We start from the raw sequence: 15,582 nt of genomic DNA, 5'->3' as shown, positions 1-15,582 counted from the left end.
GACGCCAAAAGGCGCACAGTTCAAAGACAACGCAATACCAGAGTAATGAGAGCTCGGGGTGAGCAGCTACATCATGGGATCTCCTTTGCCAGTACCAAAAGGCGCACAGTTCAAAGACAACGCAATACCAGAGTAATGAGAGCTCGGGGTGAGCAGCTACATCATGGGATCTCCTTTGCCAGTACGAGCTCTCATTACTCTGGTATTGCGTTGTCTTTGAACTGTGCGCCTTTTGGCGTCATCTGGTCGAACACCATATGAGACTAGGCTCCAAAGAAAGCTGTCTCTGGTGCGGACCAATCAGTTTCAAAGACAATGCATAAATTATCAGAGTATTGTTTTTTGTTTGCATTTGACTGCAGGTATTGCAGTTAATGTAAGCATGATTCCTTGCAAAAGGTGTCAGTTTTGTTGCCAGAAAAAAGGGGAAAAACCCTATTAGTAAAGGCTCACCCTCTTAAGCCTCACCTTACCATATGAATAATAAGTATAACCCGTAAAAACAAAGTTTTTCACTATAAATCCTTTATATGCGTGGCAGCGAACTTAATATAAAGGATTTAAAAAATATATATGCCTGTGGAGGACGCGGGGATCGATCCCGCGACCTTTAGCATGGGAAGCGAGGGCGCTACCAACTGCGCTACTCCGCCACGGCCTGTGGAGGGGTTACGCTATGGGCTCTTATACTGTGACGTTCAGCCAAAGTGATGAATGAGTTCTATTTGAATATATGTAAAATATTATTTTTTTGCCTAAAAGGTACAAAAATTTTGGGAATGTTTTTTTCACGAACATTAATTGTCTGGCACAACGAGTCTGTGTGGAAAATGTCAGCTCGATTGGATCACGGGAAGTGGGTTAAAAAACGACCGAAAGATTTGCACGGTCGTAAGCAAGCAAGCACGCAAGCAAGTGAACTTAATATAAAGGATTTAAAAAGTGTGCTGAACTTGGCCCTTCCCCCCTCTCCAACCATTATATAAACGGAGTGGTAGCTCCTGCAATCTCTCATTTACTTGATACAGCTGTCGTGGCTGTGACGGTTCCACCTGAAGACGGAAGCTTGTGTTGCCTCCGAAACGTCGTGATTTTAAATCCTTTATATTAAGTTTGCGTGCTTGCTTGCTTGCTTAGGACCGTGAAAATCTTTCGGTCGTTTTTTAACCCACTTCCCGTGATCCAATCGAGCTGACATTTTCCACACAGACTCGTTGTGCCAGACAATTATTGTTCGTGAAAAAAAATTCCCAAAATTTTACACTTTTTAGGCAAAAAAAAATTATTTTACATATATTCAAATAGAACGCATTCATAGCTTTGGCTGAACATCACAGTGCAAGAGCCTAGAGCGTAACCCCTCCACAGGCCGTGGTGGAGTAGCGCAGTTAGTAGCGCCCTCGCTTCCCATGCCAAAGGTCGCGGGATCGATCCCCGCGTCCTCCACAGGCGAATATATTTTTAAATCCTTTATATTAAGTTCGCTTGCTTGCTTAGGACCATGCAAATCTTTCGCTAGTTTTTTAACCCACTTCCCGTGATCCAATCGAGCTGACATTTTCCACACAGACTCGTTGTGTGTGACAATTAATTTTCGTGAAATTTTTTTTCCAAAATTTTACACTGTTTAGGGAAAACTAATTAAATATTTAATTACCAATTGCTTAATACTGGCAGACAATCATCTGACCCATAGATTGCAGCCATCTCAAGCCAGAGGACGAGAGAACTCTAGCCGCCACGCATATAAAGGATTTAGAGTGAAAAACTTTGTTTTTACGGGTTTACTTGTTATTTTATTTTACTTTTATTAATTTTTATGTTTTTACCTACGTGACTTTACCGAAAAAACCTAAGAATATAACGGGATGATCACAACAATTCAACTGAGAACCATTCTAGACATCACGCCATCGTTGGCGAGACATGGCCCTCGGGCCCGGCGCATTGCTAGGACGACGCAGATCGGGTGAGCAATTAGCGTGGTTGACTACGTACGGTGCGAAAAGAACCGGTCGCTCATTTCGACGCTGTGTTAACCGAGGTTCGTGGTTCGAGCCCGCCGACTGTCCTGATTAATACTGTGAGTCCATTGACTGTGACGTGTCGTCTATAATGACAAATCGCCATTCGCTAAGTGGCGGTTGACCACGGCGCTTGTGGGCGGAGGGTGGGGCACCTCATCCACCGCACGCCACGCCCCGCTCAGCTGCGTGACGGGTGACGAGGATGACGCACACAATGAGGACGACTACAACGACGACGACCACCACAACCGAAGCCCGGGTTTTACCTGAAGCCGGCGGAAGATGGCAGCGCCCGTTTGGCTACAGCGTCGCTCGATCGCAGGCGACGGGAGCCCTTCCTCTTTTCAAGACAGCGCCCGCATTGCCGATGTGGTCACCGCCGCACTCTTCAAACGCGAGTGGGCCAAACAAATGTTGCAGTTAGGGTGGGGCGAGAGTAAGGGGTGGTGGGGGGTTGCACAGACAACAACACGAACAGTATTAACATTTGATATTTAATTACACACACAAGGGCCACACTCAGAATTGACAACAGATGGGAGGCATCGCATCACGTACAAGTTATTCTTGTACGCAGAGTTTGATGCGTCCCACATGGGGCCATCTGCACTGTACACGAAACAAAACAACAAAAGAATCACCCGCGTAGCCATCGTACGCACTTGGTGAGGCGAGTGCCGTTAGCGAGCACCCGTCAACCGAACTGGACGACTGGCAGAATTGCGCCACCTGGTAAATTCCCACTGTGTCAACTTGCCGTGTTTTGGCCACCGTGATGTTCTGCTCGTTCTCGTGCGCAACCTTTCTTTGCCTTCAATTGGTTCTGAAAGGCGACTGCCACCAGCCACTCAATAACATCATTGACATCAGCGGTGCCTCCGATTATCCCGCACCTCCGATTAGCACGGTTGGGTACGTACGGTGCTAAAAAAGTTCAACATACATACGTACGTTCCCCCTTCAGAGGCCGCTCTTGAAATTAAAGGTATAAATTGTCAGCTAATCTGCTCACTACTTGGTCTTCTTATACCACGTAAGATAATTTCACCGAAAGCCTGTGCAATGTTCAATCATCTTGATTTGAGGCTTTCGTGACTGCAGGAATCCATACTCTTTGATTCTTTTCGGTAAAGTCGGGTAAGTATAAAATTAAATAAATCACGACGTTTCGGGCGCAACACAAGCATCCGTCATCAGGTGGGAAAGCTTCGTCATTAGGTGGGAAAGATCCAAAGAGTATAATGTTCAATCATCTATGTCTATCCAGCCAAACAAGAGGAGCTAACCGGACATTGTCTGACCCAGCCAAAGATATCTTCACCTGCCGGAGGAGCTCACTGATGGGGACTTTGTCCGGATCACCCGTGCATATGTGAGCTCTTGAAACGATCCCAATTCAGAAAAACCAACGATGGACCATAGGGAGGCCAACTTGCAATGCTTAAAAGCCAGCGAGGGCGTCCACACTTCACAAACACCAAGAAGATATGGCACGACTGTGGCAGAGAAGACGCAGAATTTGGTGTGCAGCGACACAATAAATATTGGCTATATGAATGGTTACCCGTTTTATCGTTGCATATGGCAATATGTTTCGGAGGTAAATGCAAATAAAATTTAACTATTATACTTTATTAATTTTAATTATATTTTTTACCTACGTGACTTTACCGAAAAAACCTAAGAGTATGTAAATGCAAATGTCGAGGCCTGCTGGCCACAAGAGGGCTTCAGGAGAGGGTTGGTGTAGTTTTGCCATTCCTCCTCCATTGAATTTAGCGCAGACTACAGTGGTGTGCTATGTGGCCGATAGTTTTTGGGTTGCATGGCCACGACCGCACCACTTGTGTCTTCACTATTTATGAAGGAGATGTGTGCAAAGCGGCCTGCTGATGTTCTGATGCGGTTGACGGCTACATCATTGGCGAGTGCGTGAGCGGACGAGTGGATGAGTGAGTTGATGGTTCTACCACCGGTGTCTTCAAGGAACGTCATAGCCAGGAGGCGTTATGATAGGGTCTGAAATGAGGCGTTTATTCCGAAACGTCCGCATTGTTACACATTTTGAGTTGGTGGCCGCTAGCTCTGACACAAGCCAGCGAATCCAATCATGTGACCTCCTCCACGCGGCTGCCTGCCGCGTCCCTTCGTGTCAATGAATTCTCGTCTTCTCGTGGCGACGGAGTGACAAAGAATCACGCTCTCGTTTTAATGTATTCACAAGTTGATTGCATTAGCATTTCAGTGTTTAATTCTCCGTTGTTTATTTTAGTTGCCTGCTGGCGCGTGGTCATTCATCACGGTCACAATTAACAAGGCATTGTTAAAACAACGTTATTATGGTGGGCGAATGTTTCAAGCAATGCCCTCCACCCCTTCTTGTTATGTTGCTCTTGCTATGAAGAAGGGTCATTGAACTGCTTTCGGACAGCTGTTTTGGGATTACGGGATCACTGATAAAATGGTTAAATTGTTCTCACTTGCATGCACACACCCGCTCCCAAGGGAGCACTGTGCTGGGCCGATTAGGCAAGCAGCGAAAAACTATCAAGTCAGCAAAACTGTCAGTCTCTCGCTTGCCGAATGTGCAGTGATGCTCACCACAGTGGTGAGATGTTAGCTACCTCGCCTGGTATATAGGAGGTCGTGGGTTTGATCCCGACCCTGACGCCTGCTGTGTATTTGAAATTTGCCCTTCCCGTGATTGCGTGGATTTTTCTTCCGGGTCCTCCGGTTTTTCCTCCCCATTAAGAAAATATTTGGCTGCTGCTATAAAATGTCCCCGCGATAAGCCACTTCGTTGAGCTATCATTTGTGGCCAGGTCGCCGCTGAAAAAGAGCTTCATAGCTCAGCGAGCCTTACCTGGTAAAATAAAAATAGTTTAGTGGAGTTTAGTTGAGAAATGCCAATGCCCAAAATGTTAGCCCAGCAGTTCTAAACCCACGGGTCCCTCCCTCCCGCACCACCACGACCCCACAAATCCCCGCAGCATGGATACTGGGCAGGAAAAATTTAGCAATTGCCCGGCGAACATTTTCGATGACAAAGCACACGCCTGCACAACGTGAAACGAATGCCTTACTAACACACCACTGTCTAGAGGCGTGGACATGCGATCTCTCTGTGCACTGTGGCTTAAGGAACCATAAGGAGAGGAGGGGTCGGGAGCGGGGAGAAGGCAGGGGCCGCAGGCACCAGTGGTCTTGATTGGGGGGGGGCCCAAAATGTAAAGACTGAGAACTACTGCATTCAGCCCACTATATAATCTTCCGTTGCATGGCAGCGCGAATGAAGGCGGTGTGTGTGGCTTTTATTTATCTGTCCTTCAATTCCAAAGCTCCGCGTAGAGAGATGTGGAATCCCACGTCTCGTTGTTATCGCATAAAAACCTCACGCGCATTCCCTGACGAGCGCTAAATGTGGCTGACGCCTCTGAAACGCTTCGCACGGCGGAGGGGGGCGGGGCAGCGGTTGGCGGTCGCAATGGGCTCTGGGCAGAGGTCGCAACCGGGCACCCGATACCCGTACCCTACCCGATACCCGGCTACCCGTACCCGGCCGGGTACGGGTAGCCGGGTACCCATTTGCGACCCTGGTGTGGCCGGGTACGGGTACGGGTAAACCGTGAGTCACTGGTGAATAACCGTTTGTCACTCATTTCCCAACGTCTTGTCTCTTCTCACAATTCAAGTTCCTAGAATCAACCCACCCGCGCCTGCAACATGGCTTCATCCCAGAGGTCGCAATCAGGTACCCGATACCCGTACCCTACCCGTACCTGGCCGGGTACGGGTAGGGTACGGGTACGGCCGGGTACGGGTACAGGTACCCGTTAGCGACCCTGGTACGGGTAAGGAATCAGAACCCGTTTGCGACCTCTGGCCCTGGGAGGGCAGGGAGGTGTGGAACGGTTGGAAAAGTTCCTGCAGAGGGAGGATGCACTGGATCGTTGACAGATGTATTTGCGAATCTCTTCTGTAGATCACAGAAGAGATTGCACAATTGGGTTTACTCCTACCACCGCGTTTGCAAGTTGTTGGGTCTCTGGTACAGCTGGCAAGTCGCGCAGCGGGCCCAAATTTTCCAGCCTCTGCCTGAATTCTACGTGATAATTTGGGCGAAGCGGAAAAGGTAGCCCTCTGCCCAACTCACGTGATAGCTCGCATGCCATGCAGGAGGTCATGGGGTTCGATCCCGACCCCCAACGCCATTGCATCTGGAGTTTTCATGTTCTTCCCCGTGGTGGTGTGTGGATTTTCTTCTCCGGGTCCTCCAGTTTTTCCCTCCACATTAACAAAGATGTGTTGAGATTTTTTAGATTATTTGTCCTGCTCTAAATTTCCACGTAACAAGCCACTTCGTTGAGCCTATCGTTTGTGGCCAGGTTTCTACTGAAAAAAGAAGCTAATAGCCGAGTGGAGCTTCAGCTGGGAAAAGAAAACATAGTTTAGTGGTATTTTTCGTGTGATTTGTTGACCTTTCCTATACTTTGCACTCCTATCACGTTTTTGTGTTGTTTGTTGTTGTAACGTCCTAACCTGCCCCTACTGGACAGCTGTGAAAAAGCACTTCACAGCTCATCGGATTCCTCCAGTATGAATAAATATTCTGATTTTAAACTCGGATAATCGTGGAAGCCCCACAGGCGTTGGTGATCCTATCGTCGTCAGCGTTCAGCGGAACCAGGGGTTGAATCGTCACCAAGGACAGACATCTTGCTCGTCTGCAGGAGCTCACCACTGATGAGTATTCAGTTGCCGTGACAACAGCGGAGGCAGGCGCACAGGGAAGGCAGGCGAGACAAAGAGAACGAGCGAACATTTCTATGCTGTCGACATCACAAAAAACCGTGGTTGACATTGAAACTTGAAATGACTTTGCGTGGCGGCGGTGGGGTCGGGGATAAACGGAGACCTGTGATATGACAAAAAGGGCTGAGCCTCGTGAAACACCACAGATAAAGGGTTTACGCAGTGCCCAGCACTAATGTAAACTGATGCCCCGGGTGAAACAATGAATTTATCGTCCCCGTAAAGTAATAGACTGGTAATAACCATGTCGTTGGTCGTTAATTTTATCCGTCACGTGCATGTCTATTTATTACCCATGATATTAACGCTATAACGAAGCGTCCGTGTGCGAGTGGATAAGCAGTGTGCAGTTCTCTGTGCTCATATCCTTCACGCAAGCCCACAGATTAAGTCCCTTAATGCACCTACGCCGCACGCACCTACCAACGTGCACCTACCACAGCGTGCACCTACCCCAGCGTGCACCTACCCAGCGTGCAACTACCCCAGCGTGCATCTACCACAGCGTGCACCTACCCCAGCGTGCACCTACCCGTACATCTACTCTAGGCCTAGATACACGGCGCATTTGTCCAATCCATTGCCGGGTGAAGGCCTCGCCCATCGCGGATTGTGAGGATTGTTTCGGCAAACTTCACCACGCCGGTCGGTGTGCGTTGGTGAAGGCGTGGGAGTAATAAAAAGTAGGGAACAGCAGTAGATTCTGCTTTTTGTGTTTGGCTTGCTGTCCTCCGATTAGCACAGGTTGGCTACGTACGGTGCTAAAGAAGTTAAACATACACGCGTTCATACATGCCGCCCTCTGCTGTCCACAATGCCCGTCACCCATTCAAACGCAAAGCAGGTTCAAGCCTGCGTAGCATCCGAGTGCTGATGGGATCGGCGCGTTCTAGGAGAGGCGCGTAATAATATATTACCGTTTCAAACCAACTGTATGTACCTGCCCATAGGTGTACTGGACATCTGTGAAAAAGAGTTTCATAGCTAATCGGATTTCTCCGGGATAAATAAAGATTCTGATTCTGACTACGAGGTCTACACCCAACCGACTGGCTTTGGCCACACCGCCCCACTGAATGTCGTCGCATCGCCGGCATTAATCGGTGTTTGTGCCAAAAGTTTTGGCAGCAGTCCTTTCGGAAGGGGAGATGTGCGTGGACTTGAGCGATGGAGTAGTTAAATGGTTCCCCCTCTTCACCCCCCAGCCCGTGGTTCACACACGCCCACTGTCCCAGGGGAGCTCGGTGTGAAGTGGATGAGCAAGCAGACAAAATCCGACAATGTGGCACGCAGAAAAAAAAATGCCATCCTCCGCTTTGGCAGGACGCGTCATCGTGTTCAGTGTGAAACTTCGAGAAAAAAAACATCTCCACAATTTTTTGGCGACTCTATATTGCAATTTGTCAGCGGATTATTTTAGATGTTATTCAGTTTACCCCCCCCCCCATTTCCCTGGTCCCCCCCCCACCCTCACGTGACCTGGGTAGGGTAGCGGAGCCCAGTTCTCCACCTTCATTGGGCACCTGTCATGCCGAGATCGGGGCCCGCTGCTCGCAGACATTTTCTGCTTCCCCCTCCGTTCCGTGATCGCTGCTTTGTTACCGGGCTCGTGTTGAGTTGTAATTAAAAAAAACTATTGAAAACAATAGCAACAAAAATCTTAAATCGATTTTGTGAGCGAGGTGCATTATTGCGGCGCAGGATTGTTAGATGTGGCGACGGCTTGGAGGTTGCCCTCCCATCCAGGGGTGGGACCGACCATGGCTGATGATGATTTTTAATTACGTGGGCAGCCGGATGGCCTTGCGGTCAATGCGCTAATCACCGAGCGCCAGCTTGCCAATCTTCGACGGAGGTCATTGGCTTCATCCCTGTGGGGATTTTGCCAAGACGGATGTCCTCCTTGTGACATATACTGAGAGTCTCTTTTTATCACAGGATAAATAAATAAGTCATGAACTGCTAAATTGAAAAAAAACGTTTAAAATGTCAACATACACTTGCCGAAGACCAAGCACCCTGAGCACGTCCGACCTCGTCAAATCACAGTTATACGGATAAAGAGATCTATTAATACTCTTAGTTCTTTCGGTAAAGTCACATAGGTAAAAAATGAAATTAAAATTATTTTGTATTAATTTTAATTTCATGAATCCTTGCAGTCACGAAAGCTTCAAATCTAGAAAAGATCTATTAATCAGCAGCAGCCGTCACGGACACCTCTCACGATGGTGCGAGGTAATACGAGAGGTCGACTGAATCAGAACCTGTATTAATACTGGATGAATCCGATGAACTATAAAGCTCTTTTACACAGATGTCCAGTACCCCCCCCCCCCTTCCCTCTACTCCCTTGTTTATTATAACACTGGTCAACCAAAAAAAATAATTTCTGGCCTGGACTTTTGCAGCTGTTTTAAGACTAATTTCAGGGTGCCGATTCCAAATCTGATCTCAGATTTGCTCTATCACATCTCATTTTTTTGCTATCGGCATACCCCATTTTCATTGATTTTACCCGAAATTAACTCTGTCACTTATGATTGCAAATTGTTGCGAGTCAGTGACTGCTTTAGTGCTAAAATATGGTGCTGTATTTTTAGGATAGTGTGTTTATAATATAATTTTATGTAGATATCCACATTTATTTTATATTTTTCTTCTGCAGTTTTTATTGAAAATGCAATATTTGATATCTCAAAAACCTGATGTGATAGACAAAAACTGATGACAGATTTGGAATCGGCACCCCAAAATTACATTAAAAGCGTTGGAATACCTTATGCCAGAAAAAGTGTGTTGACCAGTGTAATTCTTCTTCCCACACCTTCCCCCTCTCCCACATAAGAGGACACACACACACCCCGCTCACAGTCCCCACTCCCACTCGGTGGGGCAGCAACGAGCCCTCCCAATCGCCTCCCTCCTCTAAACTCTGTCTTGTGGTTGTTGTTGTTTGACTTGCATCCCACTGAGATTTTTGCACACAGCGTTGGTGTACGGTGTTTTTTCTGCAATATTTTTGCTGTCTTTTCTTGGATTTTCTGTTTGCACTTAGTCACATATTCACTTTAAGATGTTTTTTGTTCATGTTTTGGTGTTTTGTTTGTTGCGGTTGCACCCGATTCAAGAGCTGAATGGCTCACAGGGCTATACCTAATACTTGAACTCAGCAGCACGGCGTTCGGGACCTGTCCGGGGAGTTTCTGTACCGCCAGCCCCACCCCCACCCCCCGCACCGTCCCACCCTCTCGCAAAGTCGCGGTTTGTGCCCTGTACCAGAATCCTATCGAAATATAAAAAAAATTGTTTTAAAGAGACTCTATTGTAAAGCTCCTGCCTGCCGCCCTGGCTGTATCGTACCTGTTCTTGTCAACGTCTAAGATGCATCTGACATCGTTTGACATTTTTTAATGTTTGTGCGTGTGCCGTTGCGTCTTTGTTCGGCATGTACCACTCCCGACACGCTGGACACCGCTTGCAAAACGAGACATTCCATCTCACGGGTTCGCGCAGGAAAAACATTATTTGGCATCTGCCTCTAGCTCGTGTTCACGGCACAGGGTGATGCACTGTTATATTCTTAGGTTTTTTCGGTAAAGTCACGTAGGTAAATAATTAAAATTAATAAAAGTAAAATAAAAACCTAAAAATATGAATCCTTGCAGTCACGAAAGCTTCAAATATAGAATTGATGCACTGTTAGCTGTTGCATTCCGAGTGGAGATGTCTCTATCCTGTAACATGATAGCTCACCTGGAATATAATTATGGAAAACGGGTGGAGGAGGGGAAACTCAGAATAAAAGTCATCGTTTGGTGAAGTAATATCGTAAACAATTTGGTGAATTAATTAAAAAATGCAATTAAACTCAATTTGATTCAGTATTTCCCATTAACGACCACATGCTGCAGCACATTTAAATGCAGCGATGGATGCGATATGGTCATGGATAAAACTCCAACATACACGCACACGCGTGTAAACCAACACCACAATGTAACCTTCCAGGTCGTAAATCGGAAGTACGTGTGATTTAACACTCCACATATATCAACGCGACAAGGTTTATCAAGCAGACTGGTGGGTTTTTGTTTTTGCACATGTATCGCAACGACGTACTGACAAGCCCCCTCTAAATGTCGATTTAAAGCTTTCGTGACTGCAGGGATTCTTCTTCTTGGTTCTTTCGGTAAAGTCACGAAGAAGGGAAGTAATCAAATAACAAAAATAAAACATAATAAAATAATTATTATGACGTTTCGGCCACAACGCAAGCAGCCGTCCTCAGGTGAATACCAATAAAATAATAAAAATAAAACATAATAAAATAATTCTCACGACGTTTCGGCCACAACGCAAGCAGCCGTCCTCAGGTGAAGACCAGGCTGCTTGCGTTGTGGCCGAAACGTCGTGAGAATTATTTTATTATGTTTTATTTGTATTATTTTATTACTTCCCTTCTACAGTCACGAAAGCTTTAAATCGAAATAAAAATTGGCCACTTTTCTCAAGGTGGCCAAACAAAGCACAACGCAACTTTATAGCAAAACTGTAAATGACGTTCCATCACCTCTAAGACAGTTATATCGTGATGCCACGGGTGCATTTCAATGGGCGCGACAGTGACAAGATGTTAACTACCTCACCTGGTATACAAGAGGTCACGGGTTGGATCCCGAAACTGACGCCTGTATATTTGAGGTTTGCATGTTCTCATTTGATACAGCAAATCTGGCTGTGATGGTCCCACCTGATGACGGAGACTTGTGTTGCCTCCAAAACGTCGTGAATTTTATTATTTTATTTTTATTAATTTTAATTTCATTTTTTTACCTACGTGACTTTACCAAAAAAACTAAGAGTATGAATCCTTGCAGTCACGAAAGCTTGAAATCTAGAATTGCATGTTCTCCTCGTGGTTGTGTGCATTTTTCTCCGGGTCCTCCAGTTTCTTCCTCCACAATTAGAACCAACATACGTTTAGAGTATTTGGCTGCTATAAATTTCCACATGATAAGCCATTTTGTCGAGCTATCATTTTGTAGCCAGGTCGTTTCTCATCAAGATAGCTCAGTTGGCCTTACCTGGTCAAATATAAATAGTTTCAGTTTAGTTTAGTCAATAGGCAGAGTGCTTTTCTATTGAACGACCGGTTAGCCCAGAGTGCATCGTAACAGGGGCTTACCCGGTCGAGAGGAGCTGCCCCACTGAGCGTTAGAGTTGGGCGGGTCAAATTGTTTCAAAATCCGAATGGTGGCGAATGTATCATAACATTTTCATACATTCGGACAAGCCCACCAAACGCTCAACGACCACTCAATACGAGCCCGACTTGACCCAGGACATCATTTTTTTTAATCAGGAGATTCCTCCTGGGGATGTTTCACCAATTCTCTTTTCAACATTTCGTTCACTTTGTAGGAGGAGAAAGCCAGATCTCCTAGAGATAGAACAGGGTCCTTGAAGTGGCTGCAACGGGCCAAATGGGTTCTTGGAGTGTGCCCTTCAAGCTGTGCCCGCGTGCGGATGTCACGCAACGTTACAATGCATACACACAAGTAACAAATTACATCGTGTGGCCTATCACGCACGCACGTTTTATTACGTGGCCCACGGAAACTAACAAGTGAAGAACCCTCTCCTAGAGAGTACCCGTCGCATTGTTCCTTACACAAGTAGAGAACATGTTGTATTTCCTTCCATGCCATCTCTCGGGCATTCCGGTAAGCGTTGGCCGAGTAGCTAACAACAGCGCAGCCGCGTAAACAGAAGCAGCGGCGCCGCCACCACTTGAGAAAACCGCACGCGGGCACCCGCAGGAGCGCCCCGTCAGGACGGGACGCTGCGGCTCGATCCTCCGAGTGGAGAATACAAACCGCCGATGGCTTCAATTTATTTCTCTACCGCGAGCTTGCAGTTTTCGCCTTTTGGGGGACATTCACCACCCCCTCGACGCTCGCCCTAAATTACCGGCTCTTTACAATGGAGAAAGCATACGGCACCGCTGATACGTCAACAAATCAGGTTTAATGACTCGTGCCTTTCAAAGGGACGCACTAAATAAGGCTTCCACGGCTGTGCATCATTCAACGTAACATTTTGACTGTATTCTTTGAGCATCAGACAGCCATGGTCGATCCGCTGCTGAATTAAATCCTCCCCAAGATGTCGCCATCTTTCACGATGACTTTTTTTAAAGCAACTATTTAAAACACAATTTAGATTTCATTTGTGTCACAGAAATCGGGCTGCTCGAACGATAGCTGGGAGAACGGTCGTGGGGTTGGACCTGGTTGTGCTTCGATAGGTGACCATCATGGTTGTTATAGGCGACTGCGGGGCTATGTGGTGGGCAGCAGAGGGCAGTGCAGCTAAATCCAAATCAAGTCAAGTTTTTTTTTTCTAGATTTGAAGCTTTCGTGAATGCAAGTATTCATACTCTTAGATGTTTTCGGTAAAGTCGCGTAGGTAAAAAATTGAATTAAGTAAATGAAAAAATTAATGAAAACAACTACAATTTTGTTGTTTTCATTTATTCTATTTTATACCTACGTGACTTTACCGAAAAAACAAAGAGTACAAGTCAAATTCATTTGTTTAACCAGGAGACAAGTGGAGAGGCCGGGAGAGCCTCCAACGACCGAATCGTCAAGCCGATGTCGCGACGCAGCTCAAGTGGCGTCAAATCCTCATCGGCTTCGAAACAATTAAGGGAAAGGGATTACAGGCGCGCGGCTTGCCACATCGCGTAATTCGGCGTGTTCAGCCAGCAGCGACCGCCCGGCAGAAGCCGATTTTTGCCGGCATGGCGGCCTCTGCCAGGCGTAATCCGCACAGCGTACAGTCACTGCCCCGGTGGCTCATTAACGAAAAGGGAATTCAGCTGAGCCCGCGTTTGGGAATGCACAAATCTGGGAATTATGAGGTCACGCAGAGGCATTCCGCTGCTGTGGTGAAATACGCGCGATTGGTTGGTGGGCCGAACAAGCGAGGATTGGAAGGAGCTCTCCCGCCGAATAAGCTGTGTAACTGGGCGTTTTTACCCGCTGAGAAAGGTGTGAATTACGTACGGAGTTTCTGCCGAATCGTTGCAACAACGATTCTTAAATCCTCCACCCCCCTCCACCCACCGCCTGTCCTCACAGCAGCTGTGTAAAATGGGTACGCCTACAGTGATAATCGATTGGCACATGACATGTGGTGGGGTAAAATGTGGGCACTCCCACCCCTTTCAAAAACACCTTGAGTTGGCCAAATATCCTACGGAGAGTCTGTCTCTCTGAATCTCTCTCGAGTAGAGAGTCCATTCCGCCACTAATGCCGTTAAAGCCAACCATTTCAGGCACCGCAATGGTTAGGAGATGTTAACTACCTCGCCAGGTATACAGGAGGTCGTGAGTTCGATCCCGACCCTGACGCCTGCTGTATATTGGGAGTTTGTGTCTCTCTCCCCGTGGTCACGTGGATTTTTCGCCGGGTCCTCCGCTTTTCCCCTCTACATTTAGAATCAACATCGCGCGTTAAGAGTATTTGGCTGCTCGAAATGTCCACACGATGACAAGCCACTTCCGTTGAGCGGTCATTTGTGATAGCCAGGTGGCTTGTGAAAATGAGCTGCACATCTCAGCGTGCCTTAGCGGGTAAAGTAAACAAATTGTGAGAAAATATTGTTTGCAGGGATGTTCCTTTCCAATTCGCTAGCTACGCACAGCTATTAAAACACTCGTGTGTTGTTTTGGCTTGCGTCATGGTAACTCCCTCTATACACACCCATAGCCACAGAGAGTCTGGCAAGGTTCGCAGAGGTGAGATTTGGCATCGCGTTCACCAGCTCATTAGCTTTGGCACGCTGAGCACATGGCCCAATTGCATGGGTATAATTGTTTGAATGCCAGTGGAGTAATTACCAATGCTAGTGCTCCATATATATACATATTTAGAAGATCATCTATCATTATGTGTGCATCATTGTCAAGGCCCAAATTTCTCTATTGTAGAATTACCTGCAATTAAACTGTGGGGGAGCCGTGTCATAGCCAAGTCTTTTGTCATGAGATTAGTCAATTACCCCATACACACTCGCCCAGCAGTCTTCCATTCCCGTGTGCATTGTGTTACAAGAATACCTTTGAATATACGACCAGCTGACAACGAACGTACATTCAGCAGAGTTTTGGGGGGGGGGGGGAAACTATTAAACTATATATTTTTTCTTGGTTCTTTCGGTAAAGTAACGTAGAAGAGAAGTAATAAAATAATAAAAATAAAACATAATAAAACAATTCTCACGACGTTTCGGCCACAATGCAATCAGCCGTCCTCAGGTGAAGAACAGGTCTGTCGGAAATTAAAAACTATCTTTATTTTACCTGATGAGGTCTACGGAGCTGTACGGTTCTTTTTCACAAGCGATCTGGTCACAAAGCGGCTTTTGATGTGGAAATGTACAACAGCCAAATAATATAAAGGTATGTTTCTAAATTTTGGAGTGAAAAACCGTAAAACTTGGACAAAAATCCGCACAACCACAGAGAAAAGATGCAAACTCAAAATATACGGCAGGCATCAGGGTCGGGATAGAACCCACAACCTCCTGTATACCAGGCAAGGTAGTTAACATCTCATAGCCACCGTGATGATGATGAGAGAGAGAGAGAGACGCAAACTCAAAATATACGGCAGGCATCAGGGTCGGGATAGAACCCACGACCTGCTGTATACCAGGCGAGGTAGTTAACAT

General features: G+C 46.6%; 1 protein-coding gene across 1 annotated transcript in view; it reads right to left on the bottom strand.

Annotated features, from left to right (window-relative positions):
• LOC133356220 (disheveled-associated activator of morphogenesis 2-like) overlaps positions 1-15,582 on the bottom strand; it is a 127,174-nt gene that overhangs the window by 45,989 nt on the left and 65,603 nt on the right. Inside the window, 1 exon segment of the mRNA XM_061573596.1 lies at positions 2,294-2,413. The gene's annotated coding sequence lies outside the window, so the exon portion shown is untranslated.

Source organism: Lethenteron reissneri, chromosome 53 (genome assembly GCF_015708825.2).
Source record: "Lethenteron reissneri isolate LAM-NWPU_2019-01 chromosome 53, ASM1570882v1, whole genome shotgun sequence".
Taxonomy (NCBI): Eukaryota; Metazoa; Chordata; class Hyperoartia; order Petromyzontiformes; family Petromyzontidae; genus Lethenteron; species Lethenteron reissneri.
This window is presented reverse-complemented; position numbering and strand designations above follow the sequence as displayed.